The 17,097-nt window shown below is 44.7% G+C and overlaps 1 pseudogene; it reads right to left on the reverse strand.

Annotated features, from left to right (window-relative positions):
- Positions 1-7,237: 7,237 nt before the first annotated feature.
- On the reverse strand, positions 7,238-7,335 carry LOC123031692 (annotated as a pseudogene).
- Between the last annotated feature and the right edge of the window lie 9,762 nt (positions 7,336-17,097).

The following is a 17,097-nucleotide window of genomic DNA, read 5'->3' on the forward strand; positions in this document are numbered from 1 at the left end:
CAGGCATATCCATATTTGGCCTGTGCTGCACCAGGGGCACTAACTTTTGCAGCTAGTCCAAGGTGTGGTTCTAGCATTTAAAGCCTGCACACCAGCTACACTCAGGAAGCTTTCCTCCATCCATTTTGTTCACTTCGGACCAGAACAGCAATAGTTAAAATAGTTAAGATTGGTGCCTTTCTGGCTATAGTCACTGCCCTTCAGAATGATCTGCCTACTGAGATGAGTTGTGATGTTGTGCCCTTTCCATAAAAGTTGTAACACTTTTATTGATTTTGTCCCAGTCCATCTTTGGCTGCTTCTAGTTCCTGCAATGCTGTGATTTTCTTCTTTCTTTAACTGCACATTTCCGTAGCATAGCCCCTGTGGAATTTTAGGAAGAGCAGCCTAGAAATGCTTTCAGCATATAAACAAAGTCAAAATACAATTCCTTTGACCCAGAAGAAAAATGTAACTCAAAAAAAAAAAAATGGTTGGAACATTCCATTCTCGAAAGTAGCCTTCCAGCATGCCGTGCCATGTAAGGGATGCATGCCTGAGAGGCCTATCAGCAGCACATTTCCTTTCCATATCTCAGAGTTTCCTGTGCAACGTCATATGCCTTCTGTCAGATAGCAGGTTACTGTGACAATGACTGCATATGCAGCTGGTGAGATAATATTGACAGGGCAAGAAACTCCTGTGCTGCGTTTTACCCAGAACTCCTAATCACTCTTGCACACACTTTTGTTTCCAGATGCACTGGGAAATTCAGTTTCCCTAATGACTAGTTAATGAAAGGTGTGTGTGGGGGGATGCACAGTGTGCACACATGCGCGCACGCGAGAGAGAGGAGGACTGCACAGTCCCAGCTCTCTAACCTCTTCGTGCTGTGCATTGTGATTTTGCATTTCCTACACCTCTGCTCCTTCTGGGACCCTTTTGCTCTCCATCTGCTGGCACTGCAACCTGTCTTCACACCTTGTGCCACCGTTCCCTGGGAGAAAGCAAGAGAGAACAAGATCCCTTTTTATGGATTCATAGGTCCTAAGCTAGAGAACTCACTGTGCCAACCTACTTCTGCAGGGCAACACCTGGACTCAGGTGAAAGATGTGAAAATGCCATTAATTCCCTGCAGATGGAAACATGGGACAGAAATACAAAAGTCAGGAGCCTGGTCAATGAATGCGCCTCCTAACACAATGGTGACCTCAATATAGGGACTGCTATGTAAGATGAAAGCTCCATCGGGGTCCATTCACCTTAGGTTAATTTCAAGTAGCAGTTAGCTAGTACTCAGCAACTAAGCTCATTTTTAATGTTCTGTCTCCCTCAGGGACACATGAGGCAAGGTTGGTCTCGCAATCAAGTTCATGTAATCAGGTATGTGGAAAAAAATCGAGCCATTAGATCCAAACCTTTATTTACATGGTGAGGATCTACATTTCAGCCCAAATGCCTATTAAAGGCACCAAGTCTTTGACAAAAAGTAAATTGCACATGGACAAAGTTCATCTAAACACATGAACAAGGTTTATCTCACAAGGCAAGACACAGAGCTGGGTGCCACATGCTTTCCTTATTTATTTATGATATTCAGATCCTATCTTTTTCCTGCAGGGAATCCAAGGCTGCTTTTTTCCTGACAAACCTACTCACTTTCTTTACAATTGTATATAAAAACATGTTTTCTGCAAAGCCTTTCCTGGTCCATGACTGAATCATACATTTATGTAGTTTCTATTCCCAGCTACGTTTATTTTCATGCCTTCCATTTCTTTTGATTTCCTGGTCTCTTTCTCTCCAGAGCAAGGGTCCTCAAACTGTGGCCCATGGGCTGGAACTGGCCTGCCATGCTCATTTATCCTGCCCGCCTCAGAGGTTTTGGACTCGCCTCGCCACACACGCACCCGCCGCTACTGCCTCGCCAGCCCGCGCCCACCGCTGCCAGTGCCTTTCAGCTGGCCCCCTGTTGAAAGAGTTTGAGGACCCTGCTGCAGGGGAAAGGTCAAAGCCTTCGGGTATCCCTGTGCAAGCTCCCAAAAACAGTGTGCAGCTTCTTCATATCGCTTCACCTTTGTCATACCCACGAACAAACCACATGTGGATCTGTTCTGAGCTTCTCTGCTGCAGCTGTTGAGATCACAGCATTACAGAGGCAGACATTTCCAGCCACTGCAGGTTGCTGAATGAACGAAGGCCATCATGGCAGAGAGTCCCTCTGTGGCCCTTTCCACCCCCCCCCCACTCCTTCCCCTCCACCTGCAGCACAGAGATGCAGAAGAGCCACGTGAGAATAGGTATCACGCAGCAGCCACTTAAGCGCTTTTACAGCAATTGCCATTGCAGCAGAAACAGCACTTTCTCCCAGCCCTTCCAAAGTGCTAGCAGCTTGCTTTAGCAGAGACAGGAGGAGCTGAAGAAGAAGATGGGGCAAAGGCAGAATTGCGGGGAGGATGCTATCAGGATGCGTTAAGCAATGCCCAGCTATAGGGCAGCTTAATCAGGAAACACCTGAGCAAAGCAGAAGAAATGGCCACAGAGCCTGGATTTATCATATAAATTATGTGATAGGCAAGGGGGTGGGGAACACTGAGGACATAAGGCATAAGAGAAGCCTTGTTGAATCAGACAAGGGTCATCTAATTCAGCATTAGGATTCCACAGGCAGGAAGGGAATGCAGCAGCACTCTCCAGCCCCGGTTTCCCAGCAACTGATGTACCGAGGCACAGTGCCTCGGATCTGCAGAAGCATTATCTGGAAGGTTCCTCTCACTGCCACAACCAGCCCGCCACACTCTCTGGCCTACATAACCTAGGCTGGCAGCAGTAAGTTCCTGGTTCATACACCAAGGTTTTGTTTTGCTGCAGATACTGGAGCAGCACTAGAGAAGACCTGTCAACTATGAAAACTAGGGGTGTGCTGGTAAGTTAGATAGGGGTGTGTGGAAACAGTGAGGAAAGAGAAAGATGAGGACAGAAGAAGCAGGAAGAAATACTTTTGAGTATGGTGGCTATCAATATTCAAACCCCCAGAACATTAAACAACACCCTGCTGCTAACACCCATGGTTGGGTTCTCTGTCACAGAAAGCTGTCCTATGCTTTAAAATCTTACATGGCTTGGGTCCACCATACCTGAAGGAACGCCTCATCCAACCACAGTCTACTGAGATACTGCAATCATCACCTGAGGGCTTCCTCCAAGCTCAGAGTCAGAGGGAGGCTCAGATGGTGGCAACAACGGTGGCAACCTCCCGGCTGTGGAATTCTTTCCCACTGTGGCCCCTCTCATGCCACCTTTGCTATCCTTTTGATCTCAAGTTAAGGCAGCCCTCTATGCCAAAGCATTTAAAGCCCCTTCCAACGCTATTATGCCATGATTCTATGATTCTGCTTAGTGACTTGGTGGCCACATATGTAAGAAATGTTTTCAGATCCCTTGAATTAAATATTGTTTAGCTGTTAAATTATTGTTACATTTGTGTTTTGGAAAAAATATAATGTTGTACTGTATTATGATCATCTTTTAAGAAGTGTTGTAAATCTTCCAGATAGCCTCAGCTATTAAGTAATATCAAAATAAAAAGACTAGAACAAGAATAATAAGCAACTCCACATCTCCTAGCATCCATACTTCCAGAAATGAAACAAGTATCTGCACTATGGCCTTATCTCTAATGAAATGCATAGGGCTAACCACACAAGTTCATTGCAAATTGCAGGGTGAACTGGTCCTTGAAAACACACTAGAAAAGTCTTCTCGTTCTGAGAAGATTTTATATATTGTTTTTATATTTTATATTGTTTCAAGAAAGACAGGAATCAAACAGCAAAGTATATAGTAACAGAGAGAAGTAAACATGCCGTGAGTTAGCATGCAGCAGCAAACTAAACTATTCAGCATCATTTCCTTAGTTCCTTTTCCATGACTGCCTGCATGGAAGAATGTCATTGGTGTCAACTGCTCCACAAATTTCTTTGAACTTGTTGATCTGCTTCTTCCCACCAAGCAGAGGTAAAAGCGGTTGGTCAGTTGGCTTTGGTGTGCCCAAAGGATCTGCAAGGCCAGGCAGGGAAGACGGTTTGACAAGCTGCATATTGCGGTGAAGGCAGGCCAGCAATCTGAGGCAGTCAAAGCAGCATGGAATGCTGTCTTTGCAGAAGAGGAACTTTCTCACTAGTCTGGTCTCCTAGCATAGCCACCCAAGGCAGGATGATCAAAGCTGAGACACCAGCCTGAGATGCATCCACCCATTTCTGGAGTAAACCCTAACTAGAACATGCCAACGAATATGGAAAACAAAACAATGGTCCACAGACTAAAAACATTCCACATGCGTTCCAATCCCCAAGAAAGGAGATACAAAAGATTGCGGCGACCATAGGACCAACATGCTAATTTCCCATGCAAGCAAAATGATGCCCCAGAGCATTGCAACAAAGAGTATTACCCTACGTGGAGAAAGTAATGCCTGATGTTCAAGCTGGATTCTGAAAAGGAAGAGGCACTTAAGACCATCTTGCAAATATACACTGGCCCCCGCAGCACGCCAAAGAATTTCAGAGGAAGATCTGTCGATGCTTATAGACTGCAGCACAGGCTTTGACTGTTTGAATCACAAGAGGCTATGGATGGTTCTGGAAGAAATGGAAGTGCTTCAGCACTTAATTGCCCTGATGCACAGCCCGTACCATGGTCAAGAAGCAACTGTTAGGACCAAGGACCAAGTATGGAGAAACAGAATGGTTTCCTATAGGCAAAGGCCTCAGACAAAGGTGTGTTCCATCTCTTTATCTATTCCTCATGTACACAGAAAATATAATAAGGAATTCTGGATTAGGATCAGAGAAAGAATGAGTGAAAATTGGCAGATGATAAATCAGTAATTTAAGATATGCAGATGATATATTACTGGCAGAAAGCACCCATGAATTGAAATGACTCCTGATGAAAGGGAAAGAAGAAAATACAAAAGCAGGGCTGCAGCTGAACCTTAAGAAAGCAAACATCATCACTAACGAAGAATTACACAACTTTACTGTCAACAATGAAGAAACTGAAATTGTGAAAGAATTTACATATCTTGGCTCAATCATCAGTTCAAAGAGACACTGCAGCCAAGAAATTTGAAGAAGACTGAGCCTTGGAAATGCAGCAATGAAGGAACTAGAAAAGATCCTCAAGTGAAAGGACTTTTCACTGGAGACCAAGGCCAAGATCATCCACCCTATTGTATTCCCAATCCCTATGTATTGGTTTGAACAGTAAAGAACTCTGACAGGAAGAAAATTGACAAGTTGAAAGATGATGCTGGAGGAGAGCTTTGTAAATATCCTGGACCACAAAAAAAAAAAGAAAAAAAAAGATGAACATGTGGGTCCTAGAACAAATTAAGCCAGAACTTTCCCTGGAAGCAAAAAATGATGAAACTGAGGTTGTTGTAATTCAGGCTCATCATAACAAGGCAGGACTCTCTAGAGAAGACAATAATTCTACTGGATGTTGAAGGCAGAAGAAGAGGAAGACCCAACATGAGATAGATTAATTACATGAGGGAAGTGATAGCCTTGAGTTTGGAAGAACTGGGCAGGGCTGTCAAGGACAGGCCATTTTGAAGGGCTTTTGTTCATACGTTGGCGATGACTGGAAAGGACGTAGCAACACGCATTTAAGACTGGCTGACGCGAAATGTTGCTTTGATATCCTCTTCACTTCATTCTGCAAATGCACGGTTCTTTTACAACTGGGCAGCCAGTTGCACTGTTATTTCCAAGTTCTGGGTGTTCTTCTCATTTAATATTTCATACTGTCTCTGCTTATTGTGAAAATGTATAGCTCTTTTGTAACTGTAACTATTATCTCCAACTTCTGGATGTTCTCCAAGACTGGTAGAGAGCTGGAATTGTTGTATACTTATCTTTGTGTCTTTGTTGGGTATTTTATAAAATGCTTTTTTCTGCCCCTATTTTTTATTTATTTATTTGATTATGCAGCTACAGGCACAGTGACTTGGCAAGCACTGTGCTATCACATCTCCGTGGACTCTTGTCTGTACAGAAACAGCAACCATTTGTGTAAATTTACAAGCTGTCTGGCTGACACACATTTAAAATATAAATATTACTTTTTTCTTCCTGCTAATGACCATAATGGTAATTCATATGAGTACTATTATAGTAATTCCTGCACTAACCTTTTGTGAACAAAAGAATGGAGCATATTAGTTAATCCATTTTGCTGCTGAATTTTAATTAAATGTCACTGAATTTACATTACTATTTCTATTGATTCTTGCTTGATGTTAGCTTGAACACCTCAGGTATATATGAAGACCCATTAACCAAGTATAATATTTAGCAAATCAAACATGAAAATACTTTTGCTGGGCTTCCAAGAGGGGGATGCAATGACCATGCTGTTAATGTCTGCTACTGCAACAATGATAACAGTTATTGATAATTTCCCGACAGAATTATCTTATGGTTTAGAACTCACCTGAAGACTCATCCTAAAAGTTGACACCCTTCCATCTGAGTGTCAGGACCAGTCTGTGAGCAGCAATCAGGGAAAAGGCAGGCACTGGGAGCATGAACTGGGAGCACTGGAAGCATGATGAGCAAAGAGGATTAGAAGACAAACCAGTCATCAGAACTGAGTGTAAGGGCAGAAAAACAAGGCATGCTAGAGATCAGAGCAACAAAAGGAAGCCCTTATGTGCCTTCTTGCCCTTCCTTTTTATCGCTTGGCTGGCTGGACCCAGGCAAGATTTGGAAAGTTCTTCCTCAACTGGCTGCTGTTACATGGCATTATGACCACAGTGCCTTACTCTTACCAAAATGTGACCGACTATACCTATGTTTCCATAATTAGGCAAGCTTCATTGACTAAGAAGGGACGATTATTCCTGTAATTTACATCCAATTCTAGAGATCTTTTTTAAGATTATAGACTGAGGTGAATGATTTTAGGGGAACTGGAGGTTATCATTGCCCCTGGGCTCAGCGCCTGTGACTGTGGATCTGTGAAGAGCTGCAGGGAAGGGTAATTTGCTGCAGAATTTCAATAGCAAACTACCTCCATAGGCTAAAATGGTCCAAGTTAGCTTCAGAACCAATCTAACGTGATCCTTTTTGTGCTCTGCAATACTAAAGCCATGATTAAAAATAAAAGTGATTGTTTAAAACCTCCACCAAACTTGCTGGCACCACAGGGAGCCTCCTGCAGCCATTGCTTTCAAGTTGCCTAACCCTGTTAAAGAAATTTGTTCAACTTTGCGTGTCATCCTTGTGCAGGGGCCATGCTAATCTTCTCTAGATAATTTCAGTTTTAGTATATGCACTGCTGAAGCAAGCACCACTTGGGATGGAGGGGAGGGTGATGTGGCTGGAACATCTGTCACCCCATTGACCGTTGGAGTTCATTCAGGTGATCTGGCTGGCTAGGCAGGTGTCCCCTCCCTCACTGCTCCATGTGCACCCCTCCCAAAGCCGCACACTCAGTGAAGAGGACATCTATCCCAGGTAGAAAGAGTATACCATTCTGCGGTTAAAGCTTTGTTCATTTTTCCATGAAAGTGAAGGGAAGGTGTACAAAGCTTCTGATTTCCAGAGTGAGGCCCTGAGATGAAGTAACCTGTAGGAAAGCGTCTGGCTATCCAAAGCACCCAAATGAGATGCAAATCAAATCTGGTATTCTGTGTGCAAACTTATCAGAACAGACTGCACCCTGCCTAGTTCAGTAGCCAAACAGGTGAAAGTCCACCAACAGTTCATGAGTCCAAGACATCCCCATATCAAGGACTGGTAATCAGAAGCAAACTGGCTCCAGCACTGAAAATGCTATACGCTTATCCTTAGGAGCCATGGATAGCCTTAGCCTCTATGACTCTGGCCAATGAGCTTCTAACACCATCTATGTGGGCCATTCTTTTGATGGAAGCCCAACTGCCCTGGGGCCAAGACAGCAAGAGAATTCAACTGTCAATAGCAACATTTTTTAAGGATGCAACTCTAGGTATACAGTGATCTGGGGAATGCTGGGAATTGTAGGACTTTTTTCTGTCCAAACATACATAGGCTTGTTCGTATGTATGTATGTATGTATGTATGTATGTATGTATGTATGTATACAGCCACAAAGAGATCAGTGCTAGTATTAAATAGGAATACGGTGAAGAAGACTATGCACAGGTGACCCATGTGCCTGCCTGTTTACTCTGCTATTCATGGGCTAACTGTTGATGGGCATCTTCAAAGTCCCTTCTGCCCCTGCCCCCTGCTTCATTTTTAAATCCAACTGGTCTTGGACAGCCCTTCAGACAGAGGATACCTCCAGCTTGATGTCCATTCCGTGTAACAATTGTAGAAGCAGGGTAGACCCATTTATTCCATTTTCACATAAAAATATGGTGGCAGGGTGGAGGTGCTTGACTGTGTGGACTTTCTGTGGATGATGGGTATACAGGGGAGTTTCATCAAGGTGGCTTGTCCCACCCCTCACCTACATACATTTGTTTTAAGGCCATAAGACAGCAAATATGCAAGTCATCGAGCATAGGGAGCTTGACTACGTGCAGACATTGACGGGTCTGTACCAACTTTGGCATGACTATGTGGAACTTGCCAACAGAGGCAGTCCCAAAGGGGCTAGTTGCAGAGGGTGGGAGACACCGAATACAGTTATGTTGGGGGCACTAAGGTTTTTTTCCCCTGATACTACAAAAAGAGACATCAATCTCTTGGAAAACTAGGCTGTTATTTTCACAGTGTTAATTATAATACCAGGGAGAGTTAATTATATAATAGTCATCGGGGAATCTCACCGTTTAGTCAACAGTCTGGATAGAACTTTAAACCATGATGTGATTAGATCGTAACATAGCATCTGTAGATAGATGGAAGCAAACTATAAAAATACACTGTGGTTTGTACTGACCGAATGAAGCTGCCTAGTAACAACAGCAGTGCTCCAAACCTGGGAATAGGTAGCAGGCAGGGAATGGGTGGATGTATAGATAAGCACAGCATTGTTACTAACGTTGTTTACTGCAGCAGTTCCTTCCCACATCCAAAGCAATGGTCATTGCTACCATCACCACCCAGAATGCCTCTGTGGCACCCAAGACCCCACAAGCCAGCACAACCATAACAACCAACAACAACAATTCCTCCTCCTCCCCACCCCCTTTCCATGGAGCCAGTAATGTAAGAAGCTCTCAGCCAGGCATCTCTGCAGCAGCCTCCATCCTTTCAGCTCCAAACCACTCTGCCCCCAACATAGTGCTCCTTTCAGTGCCAGCCTTAAAATTAATGTTGCTTTAATTTTCATGGGCTTACTAGGGCCTAAGTGTCCTGGCATTTGACTCATCATGTTGATTGTGTCTCCAGAATCAGCCTGGAGCATCTGTCTGCAAACCATTTACTCTTACTGCTGTGGACAGAGGATAGGATCCAGACTGCCAATTTGTATGTACAGACACAAACTGAGATTGCTCTGGCTGCTATTACTACTACTTTTACTGCTGCTACTATTAGAGATAGACCACAGTTCACATTACTGTGGAAGCCTGTGTCCAGGTAACTGGTATGCTTGCCCATTCTGCCTACATACTGGGTCCTAGCTGTGAATTGGGTAATAATTCTTATGACACAGACAGCCCTTCAAATAAAGAATTATGTTCTGTAAGACCACCCTAACCCTGCACAGCCACAAAGATACCACATTCTCATGCTGATGTACATTCATTCTCTCACACACAATCCTCTCCATTATCCATCTATCCATGCTCACCTCTCACACGCCCAAATACATCCCATTCTGCCACTTCTCTCTCTCACTCCCCAACCTCACTTACCTCCCACTCTGTCTTTCTCTTTATACCCATTCTCTTTCCCCATCCATTTCCTTTCTCCTCTTTTTCTCCTTCTCTCCACTTCCCTTTCTCAGGACTGTTGAGTGGGTGGAGTAAGCTATCAAATCGGGAAGAGATCACTCTCTTCCGATGTCACCAGCTCACTCCACTGGACTTCTACTCTGTGATCCAACAGGGTCCAGGAGAAGGTTTGAGAAGCCAGATAGGAAGACCTGGCAAGCTGCATGTGGCCCATAGGCTGGAGCTTCCACACTCTTGCATCAATGGCAATAGAGTTGCCACCCTTTTCCTGTCATCTTGTTCTTATAGCAATATCCTGACATGCAGAAATTTACACAGGGTGAATTTTCCCCCATCATTTAGGAAAAGCTTCACCTTCTTAACTTCTGCAAGTCAAGCTGATGCTCAAAACTTAGGGGTGAAGCAGTAAAAATGGTGTCCATCTTAACACCGTGGCTGCATGATGGGGAGCTCCTTCAGTGCTGGTATGCTTGGCAAAGGTCCCATCTCCACAACAGCTACTGTAAGTCTTCAAAGCTACGGAGACGGAAGGTGGTAGTAGTGGTGTGTAGGCCACCTACCAGGACCATGCCCTCACAAAGTGTTGTACATAATACAGATATGTGCCAAATCTGCTTTGGGTGGAAAATCTGCCAGATTCCCTGGTTTCGCTTTCCCAGACTCTGATCCACTTTGCAGCGGCCCAGAGCCCAAGTTCCTGGCAAACACACCCAGCATTTGCAGGGCGCTCACCAGGAAGCAAGTCCCACATTCTGCACAATCAGCACTATTCTCCCATGCCTGCAGCTCGCCACCGGCAGCAGAAGGCAGGGAGAAGGTGGGCCACCAGGAGTGGTGGCTGGGGAGGTTTGCTGGTTGTGCAATGGGTAGGGCTGGCCGCAAGCATTCATGCACCTCCTCTTAGCCCAGCTCGCTTTGCTGGACTGGATGGAGCACAAGAGGAAGTCCACAGATCTGGAGGGATGGATCCTGAAAGGGTTCATCTGAACCCTAATATGCAATAGAGAAATACATAATTTTTTTTAAAAGTATTATACTGAATTAGCATAAATTACTAAGAGATGCCATATTGTGTAGTTAAACAAAGCCAGAGATTTCAATATAAAGGGGGAAAAGAACTAAAATACAATGAGGAAAGGCAGCCTGGATGAGAGATGTTTTCAAGACCAGTCCGAAAGTCTGCACTTATGGTGCCAAACATCATTCATTCAGAAGAGCATTAACGTCTTCTTCAGTTCTTCTTGCTTTGATCACTTCAAAAACATGTCCTTTATTAATAGGAAAGAAATCTTTATTAGTCTTTACAAGTCACCACCCTTGGGCTGGATTGGATTAAGGGTTTTTATTTGGTTCTCCTTTCACAATGGCAGCTAAAACCCCTCAGAAAAGAATGCTTTGACGTAAATAGGATTCTCCAACAAAACTGCTCTTAAATAACTTTCAGCTCTTCTTGAAAATCTTGCATCACTGACCTGGAGGCCTTTATCGCTTAGGGCAACAGGTCATGGTTGCCTAACGTGGCAAATAGTGGTTAGTCTCACTCATTCTTTCTGCATAATAATATAATTGCTGGAAGTCATAAAATCAGAAGTTCCAGACTGACACATTTCAGTTCACAAACTGAATTAGTATCTGGGTGCAATGGTAGCTTAAGACCCTCATAAAATCCATCTCAAGATTCCAAAAAGACACAGAAGTGTTGCTACACCCAGTAATAACTAATTTATGTACAAAAAGGTTAGCTATATCTGAGTCGCATTTCTTTATGCGTTTGCCTAACTGGAGGAGGGAGCGGGGCAGGGGAGGGTACTGCTGTGAGGAAATTGTTAATAGAGGTTATCTGGAAAACCTATAGTTCTTTTTTGCATTTGATTCCCAAAGCATTTTCACCTCTGTTGGCTCTAGCTATAACAAATGGGGCTGGTGTTAGCCTTTACGCAGATTGGGACCAGGTTATCCTAAAAATCATCTGCACGTTTTAGGGGCTGTGAGACGTATCAGAGACAGGACACACTCTGTGGTGGCCCCAGTTGGACAGAATGCCTTCTATCGGTTGCAATCACATACCAGTTATGCTGTTCCTGGCCACGGTGATTCACACATTGGTAACTTCAAGACTGGATTGTTGCCATGTGCTCTGTGCGGGGCTTCCCCTGAGACTATGCTGGAAAATGCAGTGAGGTGCAAAACTTGGTGGCTATTTGGAGGGCCTGCACAGGGCTAGATGTATAGTAGGAGTGGTCTGAACACTTAGTAGCTGCATGCCAAAGCATCTCTTTCCATGGCAGATAATAACCCCCTTGACTGTGGCTGTGAAGCTGCCCCCACAGTGCTCAAGGAATGTACAGAGGACGCTCGTAAACCCCGGAAGGAGGATCATGCAAACCTGGAGTCATGCCCACCACATCTTCACCTTCATTCCACCTTTCCTGGCTTTCAGAATGGTTTCCCTTGATGTCATATTAAATGCTATGTTGGCTATAAATAAGACGGGAGCAACTGTTGTTTCCTCAAGGTCTACTTAAGGCCTATCCTTATGTAACAAATTGGCTGTGTTTAAAAATTAGACTGACGCACCACTCTTCTTAAACACAATTGGAGAATACTCTGCTAAATCAGAGTCATGTTGCTTATTAATTTAGCATATCCTATTCATACCCAGAAAACCCTAGAAACCCAGAGCGAAAGAAGGCCATGCTGTCTCCTACCCTAAGCAAAAGCCTGCATGCTTGAAATCTGCTGCATCAGTAAAGTGAGTCTTTCAGTGTCTGCAGGTTTATCATACAATTGCTCAGCCTCATTTATAGAGAGTCCTGACAAGATTTCCTTCACTGTGACCCTCCCATGTTCTACAATTTCCTCTTTCCAGAAGAATCCGGGGAGTAAAATAACTGCACAGTGCCTTGGAATATTCCATCTGGAAACACCCTAACTAAAATAAACCAAAACATGTGCTGTATTGGATACTGGATGGGAACTGTGACCGGACTCATCTGAAGGACAGCGAGTGGGGACAGCTGTGCTACAAGTCACAGGGTGTACCATTTTGTTAGCCTTCTGAGTGAGATACGGCAGGGCACTAGGGACCATTCATGATCTCTAGCCTTGAATATTTGTCCTCTGTTACCAAATGTGTGAAAGCTGTTTGTGGTTATTCATTGGTGAGGAAGGGCATTCTGCACAGGCTCAGAGGCATTTCCCCTTCTTTATGATGTCAAAGCAAACCCTTGTGTTAAGACCTAGAAGAGGGTAGACCCAGTCCAGTTGCAATCCGGTTTGCCGTTGTACAGCAGGGGTGCTAATCTTCTGGAGGACCCAAAGTCTTTGCTCAGAAGGAAGGACTGTCAGAGTTGTCAGGTCTGGGTGGGACACACCTGCTGATCCTGTCCCTGACATGCAGCTACTGAAAAGGCCACCTGGTTTTGTGGAGCCAGCCAGCCTCCTGGGGCAGCAAACACTCCATCCTTTGGCTCCATGAGTTGTGCCTCTCGAGGGACTAGCCAGAGAGGGTCAAGCAGATTCAGTCAGCTGGCAGTCACCTGCTCCCCAAGCAAGGAAGGTGGGGACAGATGGGATTCCCTCCCTTGTCTCCCTCTCTGATGGTATCACCAGACAGCTGCGACTTTTGTGCCGGGAGGAGAAGATAACATCACAGCTTGAAAGAGTTGCAGATGAATTATAGCGGCCTGCCCTCCCGCACGATGCTGCTGTCAAGACGACGTAGCTGGTTGGTGTTACTGTTTCAGCATTACTGAAGAGATATCTTGCAGTAACCCACAGGTAATTGCTAAAACATCGCCTGCTTCCTTCACTCGAGAGCACCACTGGCTTTCTTCCTGGCTGGCTTAGGGAGATTATTGTTCTGCAACAGTGAAAAAGAAATGTTGCTAAGGGTTAGAGTGGTCCCAGCAAATGAGAAACAGGTGCACAGAGGCACACCACTGAAGTCCTCCAAAGCAGGGGAGAAACAGGGGGAATTTGGTGCCACAAATCCCATCTGGAATATTTGTATGATTTAGAACTCTCTCTGTCTGATCAAAGAGCTTGTTAACCTTATTTGGTAACAAAACATTTTGGCTAGCGAGCAACCAGAGACACAGGAATGAAATGAAAAACAAAGGAGCTAAAGATTAGCAAAAAGTTTTTCTTTCTTTCTTTCTTTCTTTCTTTCTTTCTTTCTTTCTTTCTTTCTTTCTTTCTTTCTTTCTTTGGCTTAGGCTGAATGATTAAAGAGATTGACACCTGTGGAGCAAACACACAGAATATAGCAACATAGCAATGTGGCCTAGGACTTACATGCTATGGACATACCACATGGGTGCAATAAAACTGTTAACGTCAATCCAGTGAGTGGAGTCTGTTCCTCTTACCAGAAAATCTCAGTGGGTTGCATCCAACTGTGTCATTCTGAAAACTCAAAGAGCATTTGCAGAGCTCGGCCAAATCTTTCAGTTGTGTAACTGCTTGCACATAGGTTTAGGAGAGCATGTAACTAGCAGGGTGCATAATCTGCTCCTGAGAATAGTTGCTCAACCTCTTGCACAACTGGGTTGAATTCTCCTTTGCACATAGTTCAGAACCTAATTTCCACCGGTGCGATGTCATTTGTGCTAGCAGAATGACATGCTTGGATGCTGCCCTCTAATTCAAACTCTGCTTTTAGGTTTTTGCCAGGAAAGACCATGCTTCATTAAAGACATAACATTTCCTCGCAATTTTCTAAATGGATCTTGTTTGGGACATTTTAAAAAGCTTGCTTGCTTGCTTGCTTATTTATGTATTTATTTAAAGATATTTTAAAGCTGTCTTTTAGGGCAAGCTTTAAGGCAAACTTCCTTCCAAAAAGTCTCCAAAGGGGGCTTCATGATTCATTCAGAATAGGAGACCTTGGAGGAATCATCATTACTACCACCACTGCCACACTGATGTAACGCACAGGAGCATGGTGCTGCTTGTTTACTATGAATTTGGACAGCACTGTACATATTCGACTCTTCAACAGAACTGGAACCCTGAATCTTTGCTCGACTGGCCCCTTCACACTGATTTGGCGATGTCCCCTCCCCCCATTCTTGTTTCATCTTTCTGAAACAGCAAGAAGAAATGACATTCCCTCCCTGCAACCCCAGCACTCCAGCTGGCATGCTTAGGGCACGCTGTTGCACTAATAAGCATGTGAAGGCCACAGCAATGCTTGTTTATCTCCCTGGTGCTTCAACACATAGCCTAGGCACTATGCAAGTAGCAGAGGGTTCCTCGCCATTTTAATTCACCCACAGCTGGTTGCAAACAGGTAAACATGTTGTTTGGCTTCCTTTTGTGCTTTGAGAGTCCTGACTTCCCAGGGGATCCCGGCTCGAAGGTCAACGGAGCCAGTCAGCTGGTAGTCACCTGCTCCCCCAGTGAGATATAAGATGCAGGCTGAAACAAATGGGATTCCCACATGGATGAACTAATGCTATCAGTAGGCAGCTGCCTCTGTGCTAGGAGGAAAGAGTGCCACAATTTGCAAATGTCAGTGATGAATTGCTCGCATGCTCCTTTTGCTTTGCAAAGGCGTCCCCGTTCATAATGACAAGTGTGGATTGGGTTTCTTGAGGCAGTAATGCAAAAAACACCCGTTATTGCCAAACATCTGTGTGCAGTCAAGGTAATAAATCTGCAGTCAAGGGATGCCTGTGCATGGCACTGGGCTGCTTTCTCCCTTGTGCTGCTTCTCTTGTACTGTTGCTGGGAAGTGCAGCAGAAGGCCAAGATCAGTGCTGACACTAAGCTCTGCTCAGAACATCGACATTTTTCCTTCCTTCTATAAATGTCAGGTATGTTCCAGCACCAGCCCTACCAGTTCTGATGCTCTAGTGTTGTCCAGTGGATGGTACGTCACATGTGAGTCAAGAGATGGATGGTAGAATTAGCGTGAGGGAACCCAAAAACCCACTGAGTCATCTAGGAAGAGACAGCACAGCACAGATCAAGCTGTGCCCAGGGCAGGCAGGCAGAATAGCCTGTGCAGAGCTAATGGCTCCAGATGGCTCAAGGCAGCAAGCTGAGCTTCCAAGTTCCAGGTGAAGAGCAGAGCATACCAGCCCTCAATGAACAACTCGTTCCTTCCTGCAGTGCTGGGGCCACACTGCTCTGCTCAGCTCAGCTCTGCAATCAGACTTGCTTCCAGGGCAGGGAAGGGGATATGGGAGAGAGCAGAAGGTTTGGAGAGGAAGCCAAAGCACAACACCTCTTTGCAGGACAGCATTACCTCCGAAGGGTCATTGGAGTCATTTTCAATTCATTTATTACCTTTCTGTACCATCCAATAGCCAAAGCTCTCTGGGTGGTTTGCAGACCTTTAAAATACAGCATTGTGCATAATTTAAAAACAATTTAGCTGCAAACTTACAAACAGAGTACACACATCTATCCAAACTGGAAGAGCCAGTTTGATGTAGTGGTTAAGAGTGTGGGACTGCAACCCAGGCGATCTGGCTTCTAGTCACTGCTCTGCCATAAAGCTAATTGCAGCCAGTCACAGGCTCTCAGCCCATCCTATCTCACAGGGTGGTTGTTGTGAAGATAAGATTGAGAGTAGGAAGGAAAATATGTAAGCTGCCTTTTCCTTGGGAGGAAAAAAAGATAGAATATAAATCTATTGAACACATGACCTGACTAAAATTCTAACAAGTGCTGCCAAATGCCTGGGAACAAAGGAAAGTCTTAACCAGGTACCAGGAAGTAACCTTGTTGATGCCAGGTAGGCCTTGCAGGAAAATTCATTCCAGAATTAGGAGGCCACCACCAAAAAGGCCCTCTCCCTTGTTGCTATGGTGCAAGCTTCCCTCAGAAAAGACACATGGAGAAGGACCTTAGAGTATGAGTTTGGTGTGTGGGTTAGTCTCCTCTCTGAGCATTGGCACAAAGCAATCACATCAAGGGGGCATAGAAGTGCAATGAGAGTGTAAACAGAATGTGGAGCAGAAATGCTTGCTTTCCTCAACTTGCCTGGCATAGGATGCCGCTCTGGCCATTTCATTTTCACCCTAACAGGGCTTTTTTCAGATCATTTTCAGGCATGGCACTAAGCAACGGTGCTGGACCACTTTCAGCCACAGTTCATCTCCCCCCCAAAAAAACAAAAATCTCTTGAGGGCTGCATTCCAGTGTGTGTGGGGGGGGGGGGGGGGCAAATGGAGGCAAAATAGGTCAGGGCTAAAGTCAAAGGGGGTGGGTC

Source organism: Varanus komodoensis, unplaced genomic scaffold (genome assembly GCF_004798865.1).
Source record: "Varanus komodoensis strain SLA01 unplaced genomic scaffold, ASM479886v1 scaffold5, whole genome shotgun sequence".
NCBI classification, from domain to species: Eukaryota; Metazoa; Chordata; class Lepidosauria; order Squamata; family Varanidae; genus Varanus; species Varanus komodoensis.